Here is a 12,732-nt window from a genome sequence, read left to right on the forward strand (position 1 = left end):
GTAGTTCTTGACTGTAATGTCCTATAAATGTGAATTAGGTCAAGTTGGTTGACAACAAATTTTCTGCATCTCTCAATTACTGAGAGAGAAATGTTAACAATCTCTACTATTGTGAATATTTCTATTTCCCCTTTTCATTTTGTCAGTTAATTCACACATTTTGAAGTTCTATTCATAGGAGCATACATTCTGATTTTTATATCTCTGCCTTGAATTGGCCTTTTATCATCATTAAAATGTTCCTTTGTACTTATCTCTGGGAATACTTCCTATCTTGATGCCTACTTTGTCTGATAATGATAGCCACTTATGTTTAGCCATTCACACAGTGTATTTTTTTCATTCTTTTGTTTTCACTCTTTCCATGCCTTTATTCTTGAACACACCTCTTTTAGTCATTATATGATTGGGCTTTCCTGGATTCTCATGAGTAAGAGAATGGCTGCCTTTAACATGTTTCTCTTTTTTTATAATTTGGTTATATTCATTTTCTGTATTCTTTTATATTAATTGAATTTTTAAAACATTCCATTTAATTTTCTCTATTGACCACTTTGTATTTTGTGTGTCTTTGCATGTGGATGTATGCAGAGTTTACAACATGCATTCTAAATTTACCACTATCTACTAAGAATAAATAGCAAGAGCCAGAGGGGCGGGGAGATGGCTCAGTAGAATAAGCGCTACCCTGGCAAGCACAAGGGCCTAAATTCAATCCCCGGTTGGGGGGGGGGGGGACAAGAGCCCGGTGTGGTGGCTTAAGTCTGTAATCTCAGGACTTGGGCAGCAGGTTTGCCACAACTTCAAGGCCAGTCTTGGCTATATAAGTGAGTTCAAGGTCAGCTTGAACTATGTAATGAGACCCTGTCTCAAAAAAAGAAAAGAAAAAAGCAAAACCTTCAAAACAAAAACTAAACAAAATACCCCCAAACAATAAATAGCAAACACCTCTTTACCCTTCATCTCTGCCATAACTCCATTTGCCATCATTATCCCTTCCTATTGTTTTTATGTATCATACATGAAAACATACATTATAAGACCCATTTAGCAATATTATTATTATTATTATTATTATTATTGTTATTGTATGTATTTAGGATAGGGTCTATAGGGTCTCACTAAGTAGATCAGACTCATAGTGATTCTCTTGTTTTCAGCCACCTAAGTGCTTGGATTACAGGCACATGCCACCATGCCCAGTCTCAATCGCCATCTCAGCACACCCCAGGGGCGGGCTGGCACTGCAGCCCCGGGGATCAAACTCCCAGCCCCTGTGTCTGCCTAAACAGGTACTTTAGTCTGTTGAGCTATCTGGCTGGCCCTAGGAATGACATTTTTTGCATTAAACAGTTATATGTCTTTTAAGAAAAAAAAATAGAGGAAAAAAGGTAGTCTTTTGTCTTTGCCCACATGTTAACCACTAGCAATACTTCTTATTCCTGATAGATGATGTGATGAATTCGTTCAGCTGTGGTTTATCTGTAAATATGTTTCTTTTGCCCTCCTTTTTGAGGGCCTAGGTGAGATGTGGGACATAGAATGCTGGGCTGACAATAATACATTTCAATCCTCTAAGTATGTAATCCCATTGTCTTCTGGCCTCCATTGCTTATGATGTCAGATAAATTTATAATTTATAAGTTAAGTAATAATTTATATTACCAATCCCTGTATACAATGTGTCATTTTTCTCTGACTACTTCCAAAGATTTTATTTTTCTGTTTTGTTTTCACTAGTTTGACTATAAGTGTCCTAGACATAGTTTTATTTGTAATTATCCTTCTTGAAGCCGACCAAGCTGCTGATGATTCTGTTTTCCAACAAGTTCAGAAAATTTTTGACCAATTTTTCAAGTATTTTTTCCTTTTCTTCTTTTTTCATTTGGTATTTTAATTGCATACATCTTCTAAATACATACATGATATATTTCACAGGTCACGATAGCTCCTTAAAAAGAAAAACTTGCTTCTTTCTGTTCTTCAAGTTGGATAGTTTCTATGGATCTATACTCACATTCAACTGTTAAGACCATCCAATGAATTTTTTATTTTTTTTTTTTTTTTTTATTTTTATTTTTATTTTTTTTGCAGAACCAGGGATTGAACTCAGGCCCTTGTGCTTGATAGGCAAGTGCTTATTCTACTGAGCTATCTTCCAGGCCCCCAATGTAGGGATATGTTACTTTATACTATTCTTTTTTTTTTTTTTTTTCTTTTTTCGGTACCAGGGACTGAACTCAGGACCTTGCACTTGCCAGGCAAGCACTTATTGCACTGAGCTATCTCCTTGGCCCTGAATTTTTTAATTTCTGATATTGTATTTTCTATCATTTCTGTATGTCTGCTCAGACTCCATATTGTTTTAGTGACTTTCTTGTTGCTGAGACCCCATATCCAATACCCACATCTTCAATGACGAAAAGTTTTGGCTCACAATTTGTAGAGGTTTTAGTCCATAGGAGGGTGGCTCCAAAGCAGGATGGCATGACAGCACAGAGCTTCTTATAGCATTATGGACAGGAAGCAGAAAAAGAGAGGAGGCAAGAAGGAAGCTATCATCTTCTAGGTCACACCCACAGTGACCATTTCTTCCCATGAGCCCCCCTTCTAACGGCAGTCAGCTATAGTGCTCTTATAATCCCATCACCTTCCAGCGGTCCTACCTGTAATCTTACAAGGGTTTAGGAGGACATCTAGGTATAAACCATAATATCCATATAGCTATCCATGAAGACAATATTTTCTGTAAATCCGTAAGCATATCTTTATAGTAGCTTTAAAGTCTTTGCCTATTCTTTCTGATATTTGAGTTATATTATGGTACTACAATTCTCTCCTTTGAATCAATCTTCCCACCATGATCAAGAAATTATCCCTAGGTGGGGAGCAAGAGTAAGTGTAGGACTAATTGTGGATGTTTTTCTCCCATCAGGACCTACTTCCTGCATTGTCTGTTGTCCAATGCCTAAAAACAGCTGCCTCTGACACTCTGCCCACCTGCATCATTGTCTATAGTGGAAGAACAAGATGGATTTATTAATTGCTTCATCTTAGCCAGAATATGTCTTGAAGTCAATATCTTTAAGAGTTATATACAACTAAGAAGAACATATGCAGTGTATTATTTGTTGAAACTGTACTTCCGATTTGATTTGAAACTGTCTCATTGCTATCTGTTTATCAATAAAACTTTGAAAAAAATAACTGATTGTAATCAATATTGTTCCACTTAAGTAGCCAAATATATTAATATTTGTTTTTTTTAAAAAAGAGTTATATACAAAGTGTGCTGTATTTTAAAATTCACTGCAGAAACATACTGTGTTAAAAATCGTACAGTCAAGGCTTTTGTAAAGGATAGAGCCTTTTGTAATGTAAATATCAGCCCTGAATGAAGGCACTGGACTAGAAAAAATCTGAAATCCTTTTCTATACAATTCATGAGAAAAAACATAGAATTACTTTAGAGTAAAGCAAGTTATATTTTACACTGGAGTAGCCAAGTAAATAGAATAGCTTCTTCTAAGGCAAACTTCTCTGCTGTCAGATTTGGCTGCTTTAAGAATCCTAGACTCTATTCCTTGCTTACAGCCTGCCATAAACAGAAGAGATAGCGAGGGCCAAGTAGATTTTTTTATTAAAAAAACATTTATTTAGTTTAGGGTCTTGCTATGCAGCTCAGACTCATAGTGATTTTCCCGTCTCACCCTCCCCGGCACTGGGATTATAGGCGTGCACCACCAAGCCCTGTCTCAGAGACAGCACTGCATGTAGCACTGGGGATCAAACCTGGGTCCTTGTGCTTGCCAGACAGGCATTAGACCACTGAGCTATTTTCTCAGTCCCAGATTTCTTTTTTAAGAGTTTGAACCAGGGTAGAGCCAGCCAAATAGCTCAGCGGATTAAAGTGCCTGCAAGCAGGTGCGGGGGCTGGGGGTTCCACCCCCAGGCCTGCCACTCCAGCCCCGCTGAGCCGGCAATTGAGATTGGACATGGTGGCATGTGCCTGTAATCCCAGCTCTTGGGAGGCTGTAAACAGGCAGATCACTGAGTCTGATCTATACTGAGATCCCGAACACCCTGTAGACCCTTCCCTAAAAGTACAAAAAAAAAGAGTTTGAACCAAGGGGGCTGGAGCCCAGAACACCTGGTGCACTGTGCTGGTCCTGAAACTGCACATGGTGGGTGCACGCCTGCAATCCCAGCACTGGGAAGGCTAAGACAGGAGGATCATCAAGAATCTGAGCTGTGTCACGAGACCCTGTACCAAATAAATTTAAAAGATTTTTTTTTTAAAAAAAGAGTTTGAACCAAGGACTACAGAGAGAGCTGGTAATTGAAGATATTGATGGAAATGCTTGTGGGGTAGAGAGAGGTCACAGCAGCCATGATAAGCTAGAAACCCTAAAGTTATAAAGGAGAAGAAACTATGGGAAAACTGGCTGATTATGAACAGGGAAAGGAACATAGTCACTAAGAGAAGTAGTGAGGCTGTGGGAGGTACTGTATTTTATTAATTCCTATATCTGTTTTAGAATGAATAACTTTCCAAATCCAATTTTAAGCCAGGTATGGTGGTATATGCCCATAATCATAGCATTCTAGAGACTGAGGATTTCAATGAGCTCAAGGCAAGCCTAGACTACATTGTGAGTTCAAGGCCACCTTGTGATATATCAAAAACAAAGCAAACCAAACAAACCCAATTCAACTTTAGGTTATTTATATATTTATAATATCTATCTACAAACCTCTACATGAGCACCTTTCTTCTTCTCTCATACTTTGTTTGAAGTAACTTGAGTAAACTTCTTTGAAATTTAAAAAGTTTATCTAAAATATGATGTGTCTCGGACTAGGGAGATAGATCGATGGTCTAAGCACCTGCCTGTAAGCACAAGGACTCAAATTCAATCTCAATCCCTGGTACCATATGCCATACTGGCCCCAGAACCCTAGGCACGGCCACTGAAACCGGGTGTGTGGTGCACCCCTGTAATCCCAGCACTGGTGAGCCTGAGATAGGAGGATCACTATGAGTCTGAGCTGCATAGCAAGACACTGTACCAAATAAACAAATAAATAATATAAAATGTGGTGCATCAACATGACTTATAACATTTTTTATGACAGTATGAAAATGATATGCATTCAGTAGAAACCATAGATGGAATTTTGACCTTTTCCTAGGCTAGCAAATTCATGGTATGATATTCTCTCAAAATGGGGGCAGTGGCCATGGGTCACAGCTGCCAGGCAGCTACAATAAACACTTGATATTATGTAACACACTGTGTTGCTAAACTGTGATGTTTGGTAGATTACATGTATTAAATTAGCATACAAGATTTTTAACTTATAATGGGTGTATCTGAATACAGTTCTATTATAAGTTGAGGAATGTCTGGATCTTTAAGTATGAAAAGATAATGGACACACTGGGTAAAAAGAATAATTTTAAAATCGTTAAAAAACAAAGACACAGAAACAGAAAAATGTTGTCTATCCAAGAATCTATAAGCTGTTTTATGCATTTGTACTCCAATTTTCCCCCAGACAAAATTTGAGGCTAAATGCAGGACATTTTGAAGTAATATGCAAAAGATAAAAATGGATGTGGGTAAAATGTAAGAAAATAAGCTTAACACTAAGGGTAGGGCTCCTAGACAGTAAATAGAACTAGACAGTATTTACTGATGGAGGCATGCATCACTTCTGCAGACCCAAAAAGAAGAGTTACGTTGTTTTATAGTACATACCTTTCCACTATTCATTTAGTCACTAACAACTAATTCCCACAGTCATTAATCATTCATCCAGTATTTACTAAGAAAGTCCTAAGATGACAGCTAAAGAAATGAAGCTGAGTTGGTCCCCACTGCCAGGGTTCTTCAGTCTAGAAGAACTATAAATGAAGAACCCAAGCTCATCATACAAAGTAGAATCCAGTGATTCCAAAGGGTTGTGACACTCAAAGCACTGAAACTAAAGTTTGATCAACAGCTGTATCCTTTGTTTGCTTTTTTAATGCAACTTTGTCAGTGCTGAGTAACTGAGAAGACTGAACATGCCATACAAATTTCTAACTGGCAGAAAATTTAATGTGACTTGCTCACAGCTGGAGTTACCAGCATTACACTTTAGCATCAAAGGGAAGAGCCCAGTGATAGAGTGCAAGAGCCCTCTGCCATTATTATCCAAGTACTTAGCATGTACCCAGTACTAACAATGTACGAGGCTCCACGGTGCATGGGGGAGGAGACCAAGTTCTGGCCTCAAATGATCACAGCTGTTTTGTAATCTGATAATTGTGCATGACAAACCTCAGACCATAACTCTGAAAATAGCATGACTGTAATCATAACAAAATGGAACAGCCATTGGCAAAATTTGTTTTCTAGTTATCACTTCCAGAAGGAATTCCATAACACTACTTGGGGAAGAGAAGAGAAAACTCAACTTTCTGCCACTAAACCTCAAAATTATCATCTGCATGCATTCTTTTTCCTCTTCTGTCTCAAAGTGTTCCTCCTGCCCACAGTGGATCCATTCCCACCTCCTTAGAGTCTTAGTTCTGGTCATTATTTAATTTTCTCCTTTATTTTCAACTTCTTTCTCCATCCGGATCCTTCCCCTCAGCATTTAATACATTCAAGTCTTACTTTCATCTTAAAAAACAAAACAAACAAAACAAAAAACGTTGCCCATATGGTCCTCACTGCTTTCTTAGCTCACTTGGTCTAGCTTTCACCTCTGAAGTTGTTCCTTCCAAAAGCCCTACTGGCTTCCCAGTTTTGCCACCTCATTGCATGTTTTAGGGCTTATCTTCCCTGACATCTGAGCAGCATGCAACATAGCTGACCAACTGCTCTTGCTTTGGTTTTTCTGGGATATGATTTTCTCTATTGTCTTCCCTACTTTTCTGCTTACTTCTTCCTAGTGTCTATTTTGGATTCTTCTTCTTCTGTCCAAACCATAAGGGCAGGTGTTCTTCCCAGAAGTGTTCCCTGATTTGCTTAGAATCCATGTTAGGACACCCTACAGTCAGTCAACTTTTGGTGCTTCTGACACAATGGCTACTGTGTATCAAGAATACAACACAAGCACAACATCCATTTGCTCCGCTCTCATGAAGCTCATAATCTAATGAGACAATAATCAAATAATTACACAAATAAGTAAATAATTACAAACCATAATGCATACTATGGAAGAAAGGAGGATAGAGCAATGAAACTATGTAGCAGAGAAACCTCAACCTATTTTCAATCATAGGGCAAGAGACATTGACATCAATTGTGGTCTTTAGCATTTGGGCTGAAATCTTAGGAGTGAATAGATGTGTGATAGAGGGTACGAAGAGTGGTCCAGAAACAGAGATGGCACATGCAACTGAGGGATAGGAATCATGGGTAAAGGATGATTATTACAAAATAAGAAACCCAGACAGCCCTTAGTCCATCCATACAAGTGCTCAGAGGGTTACCTGAAAAAATCGGACTGTACTGCAGAGCAACGAGAAGTCATTGAAGGATTCTAAATGGGGGATGGTATAATCAGAGTGGTAGTTAGAAAAGATAATTTTGATGCAGTGTAGAGATGAACTGGAAAGGGCATGCATAGATGGGGGAAGACCAGTTTTGTTATACTCTGGGTGAGAGAGAATTGGTTGGGGTGGCAAGGGCTTAATTTGAGAAACATTTAGAAGTTAAATGTAAGAGAGGCCCTACCTAGGACTTGAAAAGGATAAGTATAAGAATGACACAGAGATAAAAGATCACCAAAGTGAGGCATCTTACTTTTTTATATTAATTTTCTTACTTTGAACATTCAAAAACAAATCAACTTCTCTGAGATTCTGCTCACCTCCTGTCCCTTAATCTATGGGTCCCAGTGCCATAATTAGACTCAAATTTTCTGAATTATCCAAGACTCTCTTTGGCCTTGTACCCAATCCTTTCCCTCCCCCTATATCAGTAACCCTTCATCTAGGTCAGTGATGGCAAACCTATGGCACACATACCAGGGTGGCCTGTTTGTATCATTGAAAGCTCGCCATCACCAGTACTAGATAAATATTTCTACAAGTATTGTCCTAGAGAGACCACAAAATGATCCAAAGTGCCTTTCTTTTCTTTGGCTTTTATGGGCAAATAATGCAAAATTCCAGACGTTGAATTTTTTTAAAAATGGTAACCAACTGAGTTATAAAGGGGTACTAAAATTTGTTAGTCATAAACTAAAATTAGCTCTTAACTGGAGTTCACAGAAGACTCTAATTTGGTTTTCTACTTAGAAGTGTAGCTGCCAGGCAATGCTTGGCAACGATGCAAAACTCCTGCACATGTACACATGCAGCCAGTTGGCATTCTCACCGTTCTCAGGAAAGACACTGTTATTGGGGTATTGAGCTGGGTTTGAGCTGGTCATGGTTTATGGTGCCTGGCATTCATGCATTTTAATCACAAATTATAATTCATGGAACTCCATCATGGCCAATTTAATATGCCATGAGTTATTTGATTAACTCAGTGGGATAAGGGGTACACCTCTCTAACTTTATTTCCTGCCACTTTTCCCCTCCCTTCCCTGCTGATCCAGAACATGAGTAGCAGGCTCTCACCTCAGGAACTTTACACATCTCATGCCATCTGCCTGGAACACTACTCAGCCCTACACCAGACATCACACACCTGAGTCTCATTTCCTTCAGGTCTTGGCTCAAATGATATCGCTGTGAGGACTTCACGACCACCTTATTTAAGTGATAATCCTCTGTTTCCCTGAATTTCTTACTACATTTATCTGATTTATTTTTCTCCTTGGGCACCTTTCATTATCTGATATACAATATATTGTACTTATTTATTGATAATTTACCTCCAACTAAAAGACAAGCTCCATAAGAGCAGAGATTTTTTTTATTTGTTTTGCTTTTTGCTATATCCCCAATAATATCTGGCACAGAGTAGGCACCCCATAAATAATTACTGAATGAGAATGAATATTTACATCATGAGTATTTTTTTAACCTCTTGGTCTCCAAAACCTAGCTCTTAAGTTACTGATGTATGTGGTTCAAATTTGAATCATTCATAGCCCTATGGCCAAAGCAGATATAAACACGAGCCCAGGGGAAAAAAAAAAAAACCCTAACAGTGCATATTTCTTGTTATCTCTTCCCACTAGATGCCTTTTTATATCACTTCCCATCCCAGGCTCACTCTCTCCTGTCTCTCAAATGCATGAAAATGAAACTTTCTGAAGAATAGCTCATGCACTTAGAATTCATATTCAACTCATTTTCTCAGATTTTAATATATCCCAGATGCCATGCTAGGTATACAGGAATCAAAAAAATAAGAAGACAGATCTGGTTCTTGCTATGACAGAGTTGGTAGTGTCAAAAGGCTTTCACTCTAACTTGCTTCCAGAAAACAGAATTAATCTTTCATAGGAGAATATGAAGGCCAAATTGAGACCTTAAGAATGAACAAGAGGCCAAGTGTGGTGATGCACTTCTGTAATCCCAGCACTTGGGAGGCTGAGGCAGGAGGAATGCTCTAAGTTCAAGACCAGCCGGGGCTAAAGTAAGCTCAAGGCCAGCCTGAATTGCATAGCAAGACCCTGTCTCAAAAAGACAAAAAAAAATTAAAAAGAATGAGCAAGAGACCAGGCATGGTGACACCACATATAATCCCAGCACTCAGGAAGCTGAGGCAGGAAGATCACCATGAGTTCAAAGCCAGATTGGTCCACATAGTAAATTCAGCACCATCCTGAACTACCAAGCAAGACCCTAACACAAACAAATAAACAAAGCAGCCACAACAAAAAATCAACAAGAGATGAAGGGGAAATTTTGAACAGAGTAGATTAAAGCAGGTACCAGCAGATTAAAAATATTGTACCAGGTGGCAGAATAACAGCAGCTTCAAAGGACCGTTAAGGTTTCTGTCTAGTTGTCCCCCAAAAGCCTCATGCAGTCATGGGGCAGACTTCTAGAGGCTGTGATTAATTCATGATCCAACGCTGGGATTATGGATGTGACTGCTACACCTGGCCTGGGCAAATAGCCTGGATACAGTATAAGGAAGAGAGAGAGCTTTGCTCTCTGCCTCTTCCACCACAGTTGCTGCCACTGCTCCTTCCTTTTTGCCCTTGCTAGTGTGATGTTTTCCACCACCATGAACTGCGGCCCTCTGCCATATGCCACTGTGCCTTGGTGTGGTAGTACTGGTACTACCAGCTAGTAGCTGGTACTACTACCAGCTAACTGAGTATGGCCTGAAACCTCCACAAATTGTGAGCTAAGTAAACCTTTTCTTCCTTAATTCTGGATGTTAGGCATTTTGTCTCAACAATGAGAGAAAAGTAACTGAGGCAATATGGATATCACTTTGCAAAAAGCAAGTGTGGTTTGATGTACAGGAATTGTGGAATTTTCATAGAGCAATGGTGAGATCTGAAGTAAGATGCACAGCAATGGCCAGATAATTCAGGACTTGTAGGCCATACCAAGCAAACTGATTTTTGGAACTTAATCCTGAGAGTAACAGAAACCACAGACAACTAAAATTTTAATTCCTCTCTATCCCCTAACAAACCCAGTCCTGACTTTCCTTTATTACCACAGGCATCTGAGTCCTATCTACCTCCTCCCAAACCCTCTCTGCTGTTCTAGTGTTTCAGTACTGGGATTACAGACATGTATGACCATGTACTAATACCAGGCCATTTATTTTCTTAATGACATTATTGAGGTCTGGTTACATGCACACCATTTTAGTTCCATGTTTCAAATTTATGACAAAGTTACACACTTGTGAACCACCATCACAATCAAGATATGACTGACTTTTTCCAAGAATTTCCAAGAAATTGGAATTTCCAAGAAATTCCCCGGGCCTCAACCCAGTCAGTCCCATATGTCTTCCTGCTGTTCAACCCCAGGGATCCAATTTTTCTTACCTTTGTATGCCTGTGTCCTGTCTTCTCCACTTCACTGAGTTCCCAGGGGACACAGACACTTCTTAAACAACTCTACATCATACCACACCCACTTAACACTGACTCAAATGGATTTTTACTGAGACAAGATAGAGATAAATACAACCTAGCATAACTGAGCCTATTTGTACACCCTACACACCAATACTTATATTGTACTATAGTAACCCTTCCTTCTAGAGGACAATGTTGATATGTACAGGGTCTGTTGACCCAGGTTTCTCTCCTTCTTCTCCGTTGTCAACCCTCTCTCTGAGTAACCTGTCTCTAACATTTCTCCTAATGGCAAAAGAAACTCATCCTGAAGCTTGTTCAAACTTCAAGATACCAGAAAATGTTAATCTATGGTAAGAGAAAGCAAATCAATGGTTACCTAGGCCTGAGGGCTAAGGAGAACTGACTGGGTTGAGGCCCAGGGAATTTCTTGGAAAAAATCAGTCTATATCTTGATTGTGATGGTGGTTCACAAGTGTGTAACTTTGTCATAAACTTGAAACATGGAACTAAAATGGTGTGCATGTAATCAGACCTCAATAATGTCATTAAGAAAATAAATGGCCTGGTAGTAGTACATGGTCATACATGTCTGTAATCCCAGTAATTTAAAGGGCTGAGGCAGGAGGATTGCAAGTTCAAGGCTAGTCCGGGCAACTTTGTAAGAGCTTTCTTAGAATATGAAAAAATTAAGAGGGCTAGGGTTTTAACTCAGCACTCTCTGGGTTAAATTCTCAGTACTGAAAGACTGAAAATAACAGATTAATAATTTGTCTGTGTATTAAGGCTCAATAGATCCAAACAGTAGAGGGGCTTCAAAATAGTTCAATCTTAACATAAAACTAGGATATGGCCATATGGGAAGTCATTGCCCTATCGCCGTAGAATTTTAAGAAAGAGGTTCATCTCTTACAGAAGGCCAGGTAAAAGAATCAGGAAAGCCAATTAACAAGGAAGAGGCCAAACCAAAATATATAAAGATATAAATAGCATGGATATAGATATGATCTTCTAACTTTGATATACCGAGGCATGAGTGGAAAATTCAGAATCAGTAAGGAATTAATAAGTAGAAGTTCTGCTTTACAGAACTAGAAACAGTACAATAGCCTCATAGTGGTAAATCATGAAGTTTTTGTTGTTTCATTTTTGTTTTTTTTTTCAGACAGGATCTTGCTATGTAGTTCAGGCTGGCCTCAAACTCACAGCAGTCCTGCCTTAGCCTCCCACCTTCTAGGATTTCAGGCATGTGCCACCATGCACAGCAAATAATAAAGGATTCACCGAAGAAGAGATTTGTGAAGGACTGAGTCAATCCTTTATTACCACAGAAGGCTCATCAAGAAGCCACAGCTACCTTGTTTTTCATGGTGGTACTGGGGAGAAAAGCAGAACTCTGCACTCAGTGGGCCAGCAGGGGGTGACTTGTGTTTCCTGTGAGAAGGGTGGATGTCTGGCCAGGTAGCAAGAGGGATACAATGTTCATAGAGTTGAATGAGTCACAGGAGTGAACCAGAGGCTCACAGGAAAGATGAATGTAAAGGATGAAGAGAAGGATTAGGAAAAGCACCTCTCTGCTCCTCTCTGCTTGACTTCTCCCTCTCTACAAGTCTACCAGAAAAAAAATCCAATCAAACTCCTGCACATGTGATCCCAAGGGTCAAGGCCTAGTGCTGGGCAGACAGCAGAAGGTTGGAAAAATAATTCCTTCCAGACAAAATGTGA

The 12,732-nt window shown here is 39.2% G+C and overlaps 1 protein-coding gene across 1 annotated transcript in view; it reads right to left on the reverse strand.

Moving 5' to 3' along the window:
* Dnai1 (dynein axonemal intermediate chain 1) overlaps positions 1-12,732 on the reverse strand; it is a 72,706-nt gene that overhangs the window by 59,041 nt on the left and 933 nt on the right. The gene's annotated exons all lie outside the window — the stretch shown is intronic.

Source organism: Octodon degus, unplaced genomic scaffold (assembly GCF_000260255.1).
Source record: "Octodon degus isolate 3935 unplaced genomic scaffold, OctDeg1.0 scaffold00045, whole genome shotgun sequence".
Taxonomy (NCBI): domain Eukaryota; kingdom Metazoa; phylum Chordata; class Mammalia; order Rodentia; family Octodontidae; genus Octodon; species Octodon degus.